We start from the raw sequence: 15475 nt of genomic DNA, 5'->3' as shown, positions 1-15475 counted from the left end.
CCCCCAGTTCTTGTGTTTTTGTGTTCTGCTGCTTGCATGGGTGCTATGGTGCTTTAAACCATACTGCACCCACCATACTGCACTCTGCGCATAGTGTGATGTGCATTTATCAGCAGTAGAGACTTAAAAACAAGCCGTATCAGTCAGGGTAAACGCTCGCCAGGCAGCCGGCACCCGATTTTCACTTTTAACATTAAAATTAAAGCGCGGATGCCGCTATTATACTAAAAGTAAAGAAATAGATGTTTTTTCTGTTTCTTTACTTTTGGTATAATCGTGGCACCAGCGCTTTACTTTTAATGTTAAAAGTAAAGCATGCGTGCCAGGATTATACCCAAAGTGCGCTCATCACAATGCCGAGTTTTCTCTTTTAGAACCGTTCCACTTGGACGGCTGCCATAAAAGGTTTGTCTTCTTTATGGGGCCATCTGTTTGGACCCATAAAGATGATAACACACATAAGTCAAGGAAGCCAGTCCAAGTGGGACGGCTTCAAAAGAGAAAAGAGTATATCACTAATACCTCTTTTCCAATGGCTGGCCACCGTTTAGCATGAATAGTGACGCCAGCCCATGGAAAAGAGGGGCGGGGCTTAACCTCGCTAGTGAAAGTACTCTGTAAACATAAAATCTCGCGAGCTCAACTGCGCATGTGCGCAGTTCACCACGAGACCTAAAAAATCAAGTCGAAGAGTGCATTTTGAAACACAACTTTAAGGTAAATTTGTGAAAAAGTCATAGGCTCTATGTAGTATCCTGCATATTATACTGTAAGGTGCTTTACCAGCCCTGCTCTGCCAGTGCCGGAGCTCTGACTCATTGGCATGTTGGAGTCTGATGATGCCTCGGGATATTGGGACTGAGGGAGCAGAGCGACAGATGGTCATGGGCTGAGCAGCTGACAGGCAGCTCCTGGTGGGGCTCTGATCTACCACAAATCTTCATGATGTCCTGTACCTCACAACCTGTTATCTTTATGAATAAAGCATCCTGAAATACAACCTTCCTGAGTGGACCTTCATCACTACACTCTAGAGCAACATTCCTCAAACATTCAAGTCCTCTTTTGGTGAGCATAGCAAATGAAACCTGTCACTGCAGAGGAACTGCACCGTGCCTTCTACACCGTCAGCCCTGTGCACTTCCAGCTCTATGCATTTCCAACAATGTACTATGCCAACGCTGGACACAGCCAGACCCCCCCGACACAGCCAGAGCCCCCCCTGATACAGCCAGAGGCCCCCCCGACACAGCCAGAGGCCCCCCCCCCCGACACAGCCAGAGGCCCCCCCCCCCGACACAGCCAGAGGCCCCCCCCGACACAGCCAGAGGCCCCCCGACACAGCCAGCTGCCCCCGACACAGCCAGAGCCGCCCCCGACACAGCCAGAGCCGCCCCCGACACAGCCAGAGCCGCCCCCGACACAGCCAGAGCCGCCCCCGACACAGCCAGAGCCGCCCCCGACACAGCCAGAGCCGCCCCCGACACAGCCAGAGCCGCCCCCGACACAGCCAGAGCCCCCTCTGACACAGCCAGAGCCCCCCACGACACAGCCAGAGCCCCCCCGACACAGCCAGAGCCCCCCCGACACAGCCAGAGCCCCCCCGACACAGCCAGAGCCCCCTCCGACACAGCCAGAGCCCCCCCGACACAGCCAGAGCCCCCCGACACAGCCAGAGCCCCCCCGACACAGCCACAGCCCCCCCCCCGACACAGCCAGAGCCCCCCCCCGACACAGCCAGAGCCCCCCCGACACAGCCAGAGCCCCCCATAGCCCCCCCGACACAGCCAGAGCCCCCGACACAGCCAGACCATTACTGTTGCAGCAGTGCTTGGTGCTCAGTCCGCGTTTCCTCCAGAGAAACTGTAGTTTAGTGAATTTGTTTTGTTAAACCGTTGGTAGTCCTCTCAGCTGCTTTCAAAGGAGTTCTGAGCTAGAAGATTCACGAGCTGTCCTTGCACCAGCAGCTTCTTTGCAGAGTTGAAAGATTAGTCAAGACAGTTCCAGTGACGCAAGTACAGCTCTGGGAGCAAACTTCAAAATATATAAAGACACTACTCAGTTTTTCGAAACTTTGTTTCCGTTGCTCAGACCCCAAATAGCACTCATGGTTCGTATTCAGAGGGTTCTTTTAGAAGAGTCTTAGGTTTAAATAATTAGAACAATAAGCGAAAACTTCCACAATAAGCGAAAACTTACACAATAAGCGAAAACTTGCCTGTGTTGTTGCTCCAGTTGAGAGTAAAGGCGTTGTTGATTCCACCTGCATTAAAAAGAAGAGAAACGTTAATAGTTCTACCAGCAGTAGCAGATATGGATTAGTTAATAGACTACACATTAGTTACTTTGAATTGTAATTGCATTCCTACAGGATAGTCACACATTTTGCCCTGTTGTGAAATCACTAGGAGTGAAGGAGGCGGTTCCTATATCTCAACCCCTCTTTTTGTAAATCTTTGGGTATCTTGTGTAGTCTACTTGAAGATTTCACATAGGTTCAATCTCTACATATATTCACACGGGGGACCCTTTTAAGCAGACCCTGGTGGGCTCCCTTATGGAAACTGAGCACATAATGCCTCTTCTCTGGAAGACTGGCCTTTACCCCCGGTGAACACTGCAACGCACTTTCACTCCATATTTCAATCTATGAAATAGTTTCTACATGATCGCAGCTATGGTCGAAACGCTGATCTTGGAAGGGGTAAAGTTCCATCTGCTTCATTTCAACTGTCCGCAAACTCGGGTATGTCCCTACCCCTCTCTTTGAAAGCAGACAGGAAGTAACTCACACACATCTTACCTTAGACAGGGCTACATCTCTCATCCTGTACTCAGTTTTCATTCAGCACCAAACTCACATCAATCCCAATGCAATGAAGCACTTTCACCCTGCACTCAGGCACTTATCAACCTTTATTCTTGCACAGAAAGTACTCACACCATTCTCTGCACTCAACACTTATCAACCTTCATTCTTGCACAGAAAGTACTCACACCATTCTCTCTGCCTCAGACACTTATCAACCTTCATTCTTGGACAGAGTACTCACAGCATTCTCTCTGCCTCAGACACTTATCAACCTTCATTCTTGGACAGAGTACTCACAGCATTCTCTCTGCACTCGACCCTTATCAACCTTCATTCTTGCACAGAGAGGACTCACACCATTCTCTCTGCGCTCAACCTTCATTCTTGTACAGAGCGGACTCACACCATTCTCTCTGCACTCAACCTTCATTCTTGCACAGAGAGGACTCACACCATGCTCTCTGCACTCAACCTTCATTCTTGCACAGAGAGGACTCAGACCATTCTCTCTGCACCTCTCAACCTTCATTCTTGCACTGAGTACTCACACCATTCTCTGCGCTTGACACTTAACCTTCATTCTTGCACAGAGAGGACTCACACCATGCTCTCTGCACTCAACCTTCATTCTTGCACAGAGAGGACTCACACCATGCTCTCTGCAGTCAACCTTCATTCTTGCACAGAGAGGACTCACACCATTCTCTCTGCACTCAAGTTCAAGTTCAAGTTCAAAAGCTTTTATTCGATTTGTACATACAAATCATACAAGCAGAAATACATAATTGAAATATTAAAATCACCATATAATCTTTCCTAAAAAGACAAAAGGCTAAAGTGCAGCAAGTGGAAAGTGATCATGCCTCTATAGGTCAAAATACGAAACATTCTTACATAGACTAGCTGGGGATCAGTAGGAGTTACTCACTAGGCCTTTTCCTGGGAACTGTACATTAAAATTGTTAAGTAATCATTCAATACTGTGGACCTCTACATAAATACCTTAATTACAGAAATTGATATAAAATTTAAAAATAATAAGAGCATATATATACAGACAGGAGTGTTAACAGTAATATCATCATAAACAGATCCTGGCAGCTGTATAGCATAAGTACAGACAGGTAAGTAAACAACATTATAATACAATACTTTTCCTGGCAGCTGTACATTTTAAAATAAAAGTAGCCAAGAAGAAACAAATCTCCTCGTTCTCTAATGAAGATAAAAATATCAATGCTGTTTGTGTGGTACAAATGTTATATTTGATAAAAATTGGTTTGAGGTATTTTAACCTGAAAAACTGATAAAATTTACAAAAAAGTAAGAAATGGCAACTACTCTGCCGGGAGGTGCTATCACACGGACAGGGTATGTTTGAACTAGTTTTTGTGTTTGGAAAAGCAACCAAGTGGTGTACAATGCCCAATCTGACCCGTGTTAAAACATACTGGTGAGAAGGGCGAGTCACAAATACAAGATAGGATTGTAGTCCAGGAGCTAGATTTAAATCTTTATAAAATTTCATAGTAACAAGATTGCCAACGGCTTTGTCTCGCTCAGCCTTACGAAAATTAAGGAACGTTATCTTAATTTCTTTTTTTGAAATGGAGACAACCTTTTCAGGCTCACGGAACACATTAATGTTAAAAAGAAGTAGATACCAGCGATGAATGTATCTTAACCATAATACACGTGAGGAGTGATCCAAACCTATACAATCAAGGATAATATCCTGAGTGAATCGAGTCTCTGGCTTAGCCCAAATAGAACGCCACAGTAAGAGTGGCCGAACTGCTGCTAAGTCAGAAATGTACTCGATCCCAACTTCTTCATGGATCAACTGGATGGAGGCAGAAGGGGGAACACATAACAACCTCCTTAAGAACTTGTTTTCCTCCTTCTGCAGGGAAATACCCTCACAGTGACCCCACACCCCTGCCCCATACAGAGCAGAGGAGACACAACATACATTGTATATGTTCATCATATCTAAGATACTTCGTGAGCCAAGTTTAGAGGCAAAACGAAATATGCTACTAGTGGACCGTAGCATTTTTATTTTTACGGCATCAAATTCCGCGTTCCAGGACCCACTATTATTATATGTTATTCCCAGATAACAAAAGGACTTAACAGAGGTCAACTTTTCCTTGTCTAAGAAAAAAGTATGCTTTACCTGCTTGGCTGCCTGACCACATGACATTACATATGTCTTAGTTTTATTCACACGAAGCCGCCTAGCTTGAATGAACTGCATGAAATTATCAATTAGGCGCTGTAGGCCCAACTGTGTTCGAGATAGAAGAACAGCATCATCCGCATAAAGTAACAGCGGAACAGGTTTACCACCAATCAGGGGGGCATCTGCTGGGATGTCGGTCAGGGATCGGTCAACACCATTAATAAAAAGGGAAAATAAAAGCGGGGCTAAAACACAACCCTGACGTATGCCCCGAGACACTCTAAAGAACGGGGTACATTCACCAAGGGTGCCATAGCGGACTTTACATGAAAGTTTTTCGTACAGTCTAGCTAAAAAATACACTATTTCCCTTGGTGCCCCTGCATCAAGCAGAACCTCCCAGAGAATGTTATGGTTAACCAAATCGAAAGCGCTGCTCAGATCAGCAAAACATAAAAAGAGGTTGCCACTTTTAGCCACAGTATATTTACTGATTAAAAGGTCCAGATTTACGCATTGGTCCAGTGTGCCCAGGCCTTTGCGAAAGCCATATTGGACTCTAGTTAAGATGTTAAAATCAGTTGCCCAGTCTTCTAGCCTCTTCAGCAAAATCATACTCATCACCTTTACAGAGGCGTCCAGTAATGAAATTGGACGATAATTAGAGGCCTCTGACTTGTTACCTTTCTTATGTAAAGGAATGATGATCGATTGACCCCAAGTAGAAGGAAATTCGCTTTCAGCCGCACAATTAAAAATCCTCGTCAAAATGGGAGCCCATAATGCTGTTTCATCTTTGTATAAATCCAGCGGGACCCCATCGGGGCCAGGGGCCTTGCCTCCTTTACTTAATGAAATTGCTTCCTGGCATTCTTCTAGTGTTATAGCCATCGAAAGGGGCAACCATGGGTTTATATCTGGTGGTGATGACTCAGAGGTTGACCCTTCAGGATTAAATATTTTGGAAAAATGATTAACCCAGTCGCTACATGCCACATGTGAGGTCAGTTCTGGAACATTTTCTTTATTGAGAAACGGGCTATTAATTGTTTCCCAATAGAGTTTACTATTTTTGGTCTCAGCAGCCTCCCTCAGCTTATCCCACGCCTCAGACTGTAATACCCTTTTCCTTTTATTAATAGCTGTTTTATAACTGGCCCTGAGGTATTGTATATCCGTCTTAACACGTGGTTTAGTGCCTAACGCATTCTTTAGGTCGCGGAGGGCGACTATGCATGTCTTATCGAACCACCCCTGCTTTGGACCACTATTGGCTGACGGGGTCTTAGTAAAAATACCATCTATAATACTATTCATAGATACAAAATAATCTATTAAGCAGCCAGAATCACTGTCATCATCCAAACAATAACTAATTTGATTCTTGCATTGAGTAACGACCTCCTTCTGCTTGGCTTTAGAATTTAAACCAGTCCATTTGACCCTTAGGCCCTTTGGTCTAGTAGGCACTATGTTGGTTGTACATTTACCACCTGGAACTAATGAGGTACCATGCCCCAAGAGAGTAACACGTAAGCTATTATGGTCACTGAGACTTTCTTCATTCACATACAAATCAGTATAGTCTCCACTGCTAGACAGCAAAATATGATCTATAAATGAACCTGCATCTCTGCCTGTAAATGTAGGGCATATTATTGCCCGATTGTTAACATTGCAGTTTAACAGGGTCATGTCTAGCGTGACTAGCATATTATTTAAAGTGGAGCCATAACTGCAGTGTTGGAAGTGGGGAGAATCCTCCCTCCCCCCCTGGTCTCCCCAATGGCTATTTAATGCTGCGTCGAAGCCACAGATGTTCCCATTAGACAGATGGCAGGGCTGCAAGTTAAAATCACCAGCCCAAACTACCTCAGCCTTTCTTTTCGAGATATCAAGGGCCTTAATGATTTCCCTTTCTAGAGGCAGTAAAATATCCCCCCTGGTGGCATCAAAAATATTGTTATAGAAATTAACAATGACTAAATCAATATTCTTCCTACACTCCACCCTTATAACTTGGCTGTGTGTCCCCACGGTCGTACTATATTTGACCGTACAGTCACACAGCTTGGTTGACACTAGCAATAAAAGGCCCCCCGTAGCCCTACCCGAGCTGGATTTAGTTGCTCTAAGACAGAAAGATGCATACCCTTCGATATTAATAGGGTCTGGACACCAAGTTTCCTGTAATAGAATTAGATCAAATCCCTCACCCAAAAAGCTGGTCCAAAAGGGTGTACCTAATTTACTGGTAAGACCAGCGATGTTCCAGGAAATAAGAGAAATTCCTGCTGGTTTGCCAAGATTACCAACAACAGATAACTCCGACTGATTTGCTGGTGGTAATAAGGCAGGACCCTCTTCCCGAGAGATGGTAACTGGACTTAGGCTGGGGCTGGCAATAGTTATACATATATCAGAGCTACCCCGATTACCTATGTACTGGGGAGGTATTAGTGGTGACAATATAGTAGATTCGTGAAGTACGGCTAGGGGCGTGACAGAGGAAGAAGAACACACCAAATCAAGAAAGTGCTTAGGATTGTTTAGATCCAGTGCTTCTGGAGGGCTGAGTCAGTCTACCTCATCTAGCACGGCATATCTATTTGGGTGGGCGAATTGTGAGGACATGGGGTCTTGGGAGTGGGGCGGGTCCTGCCACGTTTGTTGCCACGGAAGTTTATCTAATTGTGGTGGCTGAAAAGATTGCTGCCATTGGTAAGCAGACTGAGATAAAGGTGGCGGGAAATGAAAAGGGTGTTGCCAGTGGGCTTTAACTTGATGCATAGGAAAAGGTGGGGCATTTGATAGCTGCTGTTGTAAATTAACATAATGTGGAAAAAAAGGGGGCGGATAAGGTGGTTGCAGCCAAGGTTTGGCGGCTTGCTGTGGAAAATACCCGGGTCCACTGTTACTTTGAAAAGTGGAACAGGGAGGGTTAGGTCGTGCGGGCTTTGATAGAAAATAAGACAAAGGAAGTGGGTTGATTTGGGTCGCAGGACCACTATTGGGTGCATTACATATATAGCTTGCTGCCCCTACATCCCTAAAATTAACAGTTATTACGTCCCCTACTATTGTTTTCTTGCTTCTGCCCACCCAGTCCCCTCTACGCACGGTAAGAATTTCACCGTTCATGTTGTTAGGTAGGGGTTTATGTAGATGGAGCCATTGAGCACATTTATTTCTGAGCTCGGTAAACGATTCTTTTACTCCCTCCTTCAATGGGGGAACAGCTGTCAACACAACAACAAAAGGGGAAACCTCTGGTGGTAAATTAATGGACCTGAAACGTGCCTGCTTAGGCCCTTCTGGTTTAATTATAGGAAGAGGTGCAGAGGTTGGATTGGGTTTCCCTGCTATTTCTTTGGCTTGAATAGTGGAGGTGGCAATATTAGCAACAACAGGGTGTTGATTCGCCTGAACAGGAGCATTCTCCTTTGAAATCAGTACAGTTATTGGTTGAACGGAATTGTTCCCTGTTTGCGACGCAAGGGATATAACTGGGTTCCCAGGGGCTGCAATACCTTGAACCTTATGTGATACATCTTTAGGGGGCTGGATGCTCGATAAACATTCAGGGGCTGATTCTGTGGTCCCTTGTGGCTGTACAGGCCCTTGTCCCTGCTTTTTTGTGGCCATTTGGAGTGTATTAAAGAAGTAAGCCTATCCACTTTAGAAATGAAAGGCTTGATTTGTGCTGCTAAAGTGGCTTCAAGGTCTAGTTTTAAATCTATTACCATATTTTGCACCCAGCACGGAATACCTGATGTCATTTGTGGAGTGGGGGAAATCAAATTGTGATTCCTAGCTGGTGCTTTTACTTTGCTTTTGCCCTTCGATTTAACCTTGGGGAGGTTAGGAGCCCTTCCCCGGGGAACAATGGGTACAGGAGCTGTTTCCGCATCGTTAGACCCACTCAGACTCGGCTCCGCTTTGTCAGGTGACTGACAGGTTTCTAGATCTGGTGTAACCTCCAGGTCTTCAAAAGACGGATCCGAGTCTGATGGGGCAACCGATAAATCAACAGTATTCGGTACAGTCGGAACACTGTTAGTAGGCATGGTTATGGGTAAGGAGCAATTATTCAAAGTCTGCAAAGCAGGAGATTTAACCTTTGCCAAAGGGCCCAAGGATGAGCGCCTAGCGTTTGCAAGGTCCATAGAGACTCTTTTTTCCAATAAAACAATACTTTGGTCAATAGTCTCATGTACGCGTGAAATAAAAAGATCAATAGGTCCAGTCACCTGAGCTACCGCCGTAGCTTTTTTCACGCAACTTCGGGTTCTGTTGCGTATGGTCGACATCTTGGACGTCATGGTTATCAAGGGCGAAGACACAAGAGTTCTGGGCCAGGGCCGTCCTTAAACGGCCCGGTCTTCGCCCCGGTAGTCGCCCCGCGCGCGTCCCGCGTGCGCGTTGCTGCGGCAAAATATATGGGAGGGACAGGTGAAGGGGCGGGAAGAGGACCAGCTGCGGCCGATCAGCGCCGCGCTGCCTGCTGGTCCTCGCAGTCCCGCCTCACGCCCTCTGAAGCAGATGCTGGCTCAACAAAGCCGCGTTGGTGCTCCTATGCACTCGGGGGTTGGTCCAGCAACACAAGACTGCCAAGTAACCTGGCCTTCGAGCGGCACCCGCGGAGCGGGGGCCGCGAGGCGTGGGTCTCGGCAACAGGAAGATGAGGGTAAGGGAGCTGCACTCGCTGCACGTCAGCTGAAAGGAGAGTCCCTCTGCACTCAACCTTCATTCTTGCACAGAGAGGACTCACACCATGCTCTCTGCACTCAACCTTCATTCTTGCACAGAGAGGACTCACACCATTCTCTCTGCACTCAACCTTCATTCTTGCACAGAGAGGACTCACACCATGCTCTCTGCAGTCAACCTTCATTCTTGCACAGAGAGGACTCACACCATGCTCTCTGCAGTCAACCTTCATTCTTGCACAGAGAGGACTCACACCATTCTCTCTGCACCTCTCAACCTTCATTCTTGCACAGAGAGGACTCACACCATGCTCTCTGCAGTCAACCTTCATTCTTGCACAGAGAGGACTCACACCATTCTCTCTGCACTCAACCTTCATTCTTGCACAGAGAGGACTCACACCATGCTCTCTGCACTCAACCTTCATTCTTGCACAGAGAGGACTCACACCATGCTCTCTGCAGTCAACCTTCATTCTTGCACAGAGTGGACTCACACCATTCTCTCTGCACCTCTCAACCTTCATTCTTGCACAGAGTACTCACACCATTCTCTGCGCTCGACACTTAACCTTCATTCTTGCACAGAGAGGACTCAGACCATTCTCTCTGCACTCATTACTCTGCTCCACCACCTCTGAACGTATTATTTCCCCCCCCCAGGCGAAACCTAATGCATTTACCATTGCTTGTTTTTTCAGTGTTGTTGCCCCTTGATATATTCAATGTGTTTGGTGGTGGAACCCAGTTAGAGTCTTGACAGAGCTGGGCATGGGTCTCAACTGCCTCCTTTAGCATCACCACTGATCAAATGATTTATCGGCCATTTTTCATCCTGCAAACTCTGCCGAAATCCACTTGGGACACATGCAGGAGTGCATGGTTCATTGCACAAATGAGTTGCCATCAATATTTTGGTATCACAGATAGTGCAACTATCAAGGTTTTGAGTGTAATCAGGGCCATAGAAAGCTCCCCTCTCAGACCCACAGGTTTATGGGAGATCTCTAGACAGGAGTGCACTGTTCCAGCTGGTTCCAGGTTCCTTCTCTGGAAATCAATAAAGTTAGGCAAAGTTTGGGATTGCTTACGGGGCTCTGCTGCCGTCTCGCTCTTTTTACAAAGGTTAGAAGCTTTGATGGCAAACGACCATTAAAGAAAGCACCTGGTTTGTTTCTCATGTGTCTGTGTCGGACTGGCCCACAGGGCGACCAGGCAGTGCCGGAGGGCTGGGGACAGGTCACTGCGACCAGGCAGTGCAAAAGGGATGGGGACAGGTCAGTGTGGGGGCAGTGTCTGAGGGCTGGGGACAGGTCATTGCGATGTTACCTGCAGCAAGCTCAAAGCCAAGCTGTCTTCCATCCCTGCCAGAGCACTTCTACAGCTGTCCTTACCAAGTCAGAACTGCCCACTTTGCTAACGTGGGCCACATTTTCAGCCAATTCTCTAATGTGGCCACGCTGAGTGTTGTGCCCGGGACTCCTTTCTGTTCCGGTTCGAGACGCTCTCTGGCTCAGTTTGACCGCATTCGTGGTCTATTCAAGCACAAGAATGGAGATTCTCTTTAAGAACAGCTGAAAGCATGTCAAAGCCACAGGCCTGCGTTCCCTGCATGCACAGGCCACATCAGGACTTGGCACACGAGGCCCAGACACAGAGGAAGGAGTCAGAAAGGGCAGTTCAATGCTAGCACTCGGGGGGGGGGGCTGTGCAAGGATACTTCATGTCAGAACACTAGGGGGGGCGCAAGGACACATCAGCTCATAGCACTCTGAGGGGTGCAAGGACACATCAGCTCATAGCACTCTGAGGGGTGCAAGGACACATCAGCTCATCGCTCTCTAGGGGGGTGGGGTGCAAGGATACATCAGCTCATCGCTCTCTAGGGGGGTGGGGGTGCAAGGATTCATTAGCTCAATAGATGCAGCTGGGAGAGACCACGAAGTGGCCTCTTTAAAGAAGGGGACAACATGAGACACAGCAAGGCTATAGAAAGACTTCTGGGCGCTGTGTCTCTGGGGCATGAACATGACACTCGGAGGCGCTACTGACAGACTTCTGGGCGCTGTGTCCCTGAGGCATCAACATGACACCCTAAGAGGCGCTACTCACGGACTTCTGGGTGCTGTGTCCCTGAGGCATGAACACTGACCCTCAGAGGCGCTACTGATGGACTTCTGGGCGCTGTGTCCCTGAGGCGTAAACATGACCCCCTCAGAGGCACTACTGACTGACTTCTGGGCGCTGTGTCCTTGAGGCATGAACATTGTAGGAGTAGGGTCTGCTTCCTATGGTCACCCCCACTTTTGCTGTGATTTTCTGGTTTTTCGACTTTAGTGTGGCTGTGGGCCTGCTAATCAGACCCACAGCCCAGCTGTTCTCTCTCTAAATTGATACCATGTATTTTAGGTACATACCAGATTGGGTATTGGGTCACATTTGTGAGCCCCTGTATAGTGTACCATAGGTACCCAGGGCATAGGTGTATCCAAGGCCTACCAGGGGCTGCAGCATGTATTATGCCAGCCCTGGCTGGCCCTCCAAACTGACACCACAGGCTGATCACTCAGCTTGGGTAAGGTGGTGTAATCACCCCTTACTTAGATATAGTAAATCTATATCTACCTTATATATAGACACATAGTAACCTATAAGTCACTCCTATGGCAGGCCTTAACAATCCTGGGGGCAGAGTGTTGGTTTTGTGTGAGGGTGCCATAGCAAGAGCTGAGCCCCTCTGCAGCTTTCGGAACCATCTCCTTAGATCTGTTCTATTATATAGCCATACCATATGCTCTTAAGTGCATTATAATCCTCGCGGTTAATGCTAACTTTAGTTTGGCTTTATCAAAACATGTGTAAGGTGACAAACACTTTGGAATACTACCCCCCCCCCCGCCAGTCCTGGCGGCGGGGGTAGCATTCCACCCTTCTAGAGGGAGAAGACGTGTAGTTACTGCTTTACCCGATTAAAGTTAAACAGAGCCTCAGCATCACAAATTGGATGCTGCTTCCATAGACACGAGTAACCTCCTGCTGCTGGGAGAAACTCCAGCAAAGAGCCTGGACAATAGGTTTCCTGTCGAGGGAGGTGCTAGCACCTCCCGAGACAGCCTGTAGTGTATTGGGGCAGGGTGGGTTGAATGGAAAGATGCTTTTCCAGACATTGCCGGGGGCACACAAGGTGCTCCATGCATAGCCCGGTTCAAACCAGTTGCTGGGGCACTCCAGCACTGCTCTGACGCAAAACTGGACAAAGGGAAAGGGGTGTAACCACCCCCTTCCCAGGTCCACCCATAGGAGGGACCTAGCAGGTAATCCAGCCCTTTAGTTTAGTATAAAGATAGGAGCTGTGTCCCCAGGACTTTAGATTATCCTGGAATGAAACTGATACAGAACTCTTGGACCTTCGACGTTCTATTTCGACGAGAAGACTGAAGACATCTCCCTTGTGGTCAAAGAGTGACCACCCTGTGCAAACAGGCACCACCAGGAACTTGCCGGTCTGCTTTGTCGACGCTCCTGCCAGAATCCGAAGACTCAGCGACACAGGAACTGGACTTCCAGACTTCCCTGACTCAGATCCACATCCACAGTAAAGCTGAGACCAGTGGTTGACACGAGAGATGTGGGACCGGACACCCTGGACATCCTGCATTTTGCTAACTGCATTGACTCCTGAGGTAACTTGAAGTTGTGCATTGGGGTACGAAAAGCCCCAGACCAGATCACAGTTTGCTCCAAACTCACCCCTTTACGAGTGTCACGTGGGGCTGCTCCTGCATTTCAGCTTGACACGTCTTTCCAGTTGCTAGCCCGCTGGCTAGTTTGCCCTCTGAAGACTTTCTATTGAATTTACAACACTGGCCTGGTTGCTGCAGGCTTGCTCCAGCTTTCCTCCAAAGGAGAAGCGCCCAAGACCGTGCTGGTCTGACTCGAAGCCAATATTCACTTCCTGCATGGGTTGCGTTTGCCAAAGCTTGTTGTGTCCAATCTGGATACCGATGCCGCAGTCAACTAGACTTTTTGTGGGACAGTTCGAATCCAGCTCCTGGTCATCGTCAACACCTCCTGGTCCTCGTGGCTGCAGAGACAAGCTTCACCTCTTCACCTGAAATCTCCTCTACAATGCCTGGTTCCTTTCTGGTTCCTTCCGGGTCACTGGCTAGTGACCCAGACTCTGCCCTCTCTGCTTTCAGGTTCTTCAGTTTCTCGATCCACCTGGACACTTTTCCTCTGGTAGCCTGCAGCACTTCTTTGCAGATTTCCATATAAAACATTGACAAAACTAGACATCAAAAAGCACCTATGCACCCGGCTTCCCTGGGTGAGGTAACACGAGTACTCCGGTGCTCCCGTGGGTCTTGACTCTTGAAGTGTCCTAGTCTAAAGGGGTTTTGTCGTAGTCCATCCGGAAGTGCCCTAAAACTGTAACTTTGTAACTTTTACGTTCCCATTTGTCAATGGCAACTCGCGATTGTTTAGACACTGGATGTGTCTCCCGTTGGTCTCCTACCTCCTATCCTTTGGTTGTCTAGTGTAGCCCCAGCGATTCTCTAGGCCCTAGGCCTGCTCACTATTTATCGTGGTTCTTATACCCCTATTTTAGTATATGGTTTGTGAGGCCTCTAGGGCATTACTGTAAATTGTGCAACTTATCCTATGCTAATTAAGTAACTTGTGATGTACTTTTACCTCTAACCTCAAAGAGTGCAGAGGGGTTGTGTTAGAAATAAATACATATATATTTGATATATCCCTTGTGTGGTGTCCTTTCATTTGTTATTCAAGGGATTATAATTGGTAAAAAACAGCTTCACATGCTATTTGGAGTTTAGCCAAGACTGCATGCGAGCTCTGCCATATTTATAAATAATGTTGCCATAACTGAAATGCTGCAAGCTCCCAAGAAGGCCGGTGGGGTCTATCGAATCTGGATCACACAATTCGCGGCAGTCTATTTTGCGAGCGCCAGCTGCCATATGCCCATTGCACAAGTTCATTCATGCCCCCTCTTGTGGCCCGGCCATGGCATGAGAGAGACTCAAGTCTCGCCTGTACTCTCTCAGATGCCCCCGCCGCTTCTGCCTAGTTCCTCCTGACGTCACATGACTGCACTCTACGCCGGCACATCCGGACTATTGAACCCGGCCTCCATGGTGCCACACCGGTGATTGACAGCTGCAGTATCGACTGCTTAGAGGGCAGCCCCCCCCCTGTGTGTGCGTTAGACCTGGCACCTTGGCGTGAGTCTCCCTTCCACTTTTTGCTGATGTGCCTCAGATGTTTTGCTGGTGTTAGCTGCTCAGGGCACTGCGCCACAGCCAATCCGTGCAGCAGTGCAAGTGCTCCCAATATAAAGTGTACCTGTAATTGATCTCCATGATTGGCTCATTGGATTTACTGTCAGTCCCCAGTAAAGTGCACCAGGAGTGCCAGGGCTTGTAAATACCAATACTGCTAGTGGGCCTGCAGCGCTGGTTGCGCCACCCACAGAAGCAGCCTTTTTAAAATGTGTGCAGTCTGGTACTGTCATGCACACACTTGCCAGCCCCTAAACCTTCCCTTTACTTCATATTAGTCACCACTATGGTAGGCCCAAGGGCAGGGTGCACTGTAAGTGTAAGGTAGGACAAGCCCTGATGTGTATGGCATGTCCTTATAGTGAATTACTGCCAAATTCGTATTTCACTATTGTAAGGCTACCTGTTCTCTTAGGCCGAGATGGGCTGCTGGAATTATTACACTCTATAATCCCAGCAGGCCCAG

The 15475-nt window shown here is 47.6% G+C and overlaps 1 long non-coding RNA gene across 1 annotated transcript in view; it reads right to left on the bottom strand.

The window, feature by feature from the left end:
• The window catches only part of LOC147668208 (uncharacterized), a 56500-nt gene that overhangs the window by 18489 nt on the left and 22536 nt on the right, over positions 1–15475 (bottom strand). Inside the window, exon 2 of the long non-coding RNA XR_015304145.1 lies at positions 2219–2263. This is a non-coding gene — a long non-coding RNA (uncharacterized LOC147668208). The remainder of the gene's footprint in view (positions 1–2218; positions 2264–15475) is intronic.

The sequence above is a fragment of the Lissotriton vulgaris genome, unplaced genomic scaffold, assembly GCF_964263255.1.
Source record: "Lissotriton vulgaris unplaced genomic scaffold, aLisVul1.2 SCAFFOLD_3873, whole genome shotgun sequence".
NCBI classification, from domain to species: Eukaryota; Metazoa; Chordata; class Amphibia; order Caudata; family Salamandridae; genus Lissotriton; species Lissotriton vulgaris.
This window is presented reverse-complemented; position numbering and strand designations above follow the sequence as displayed.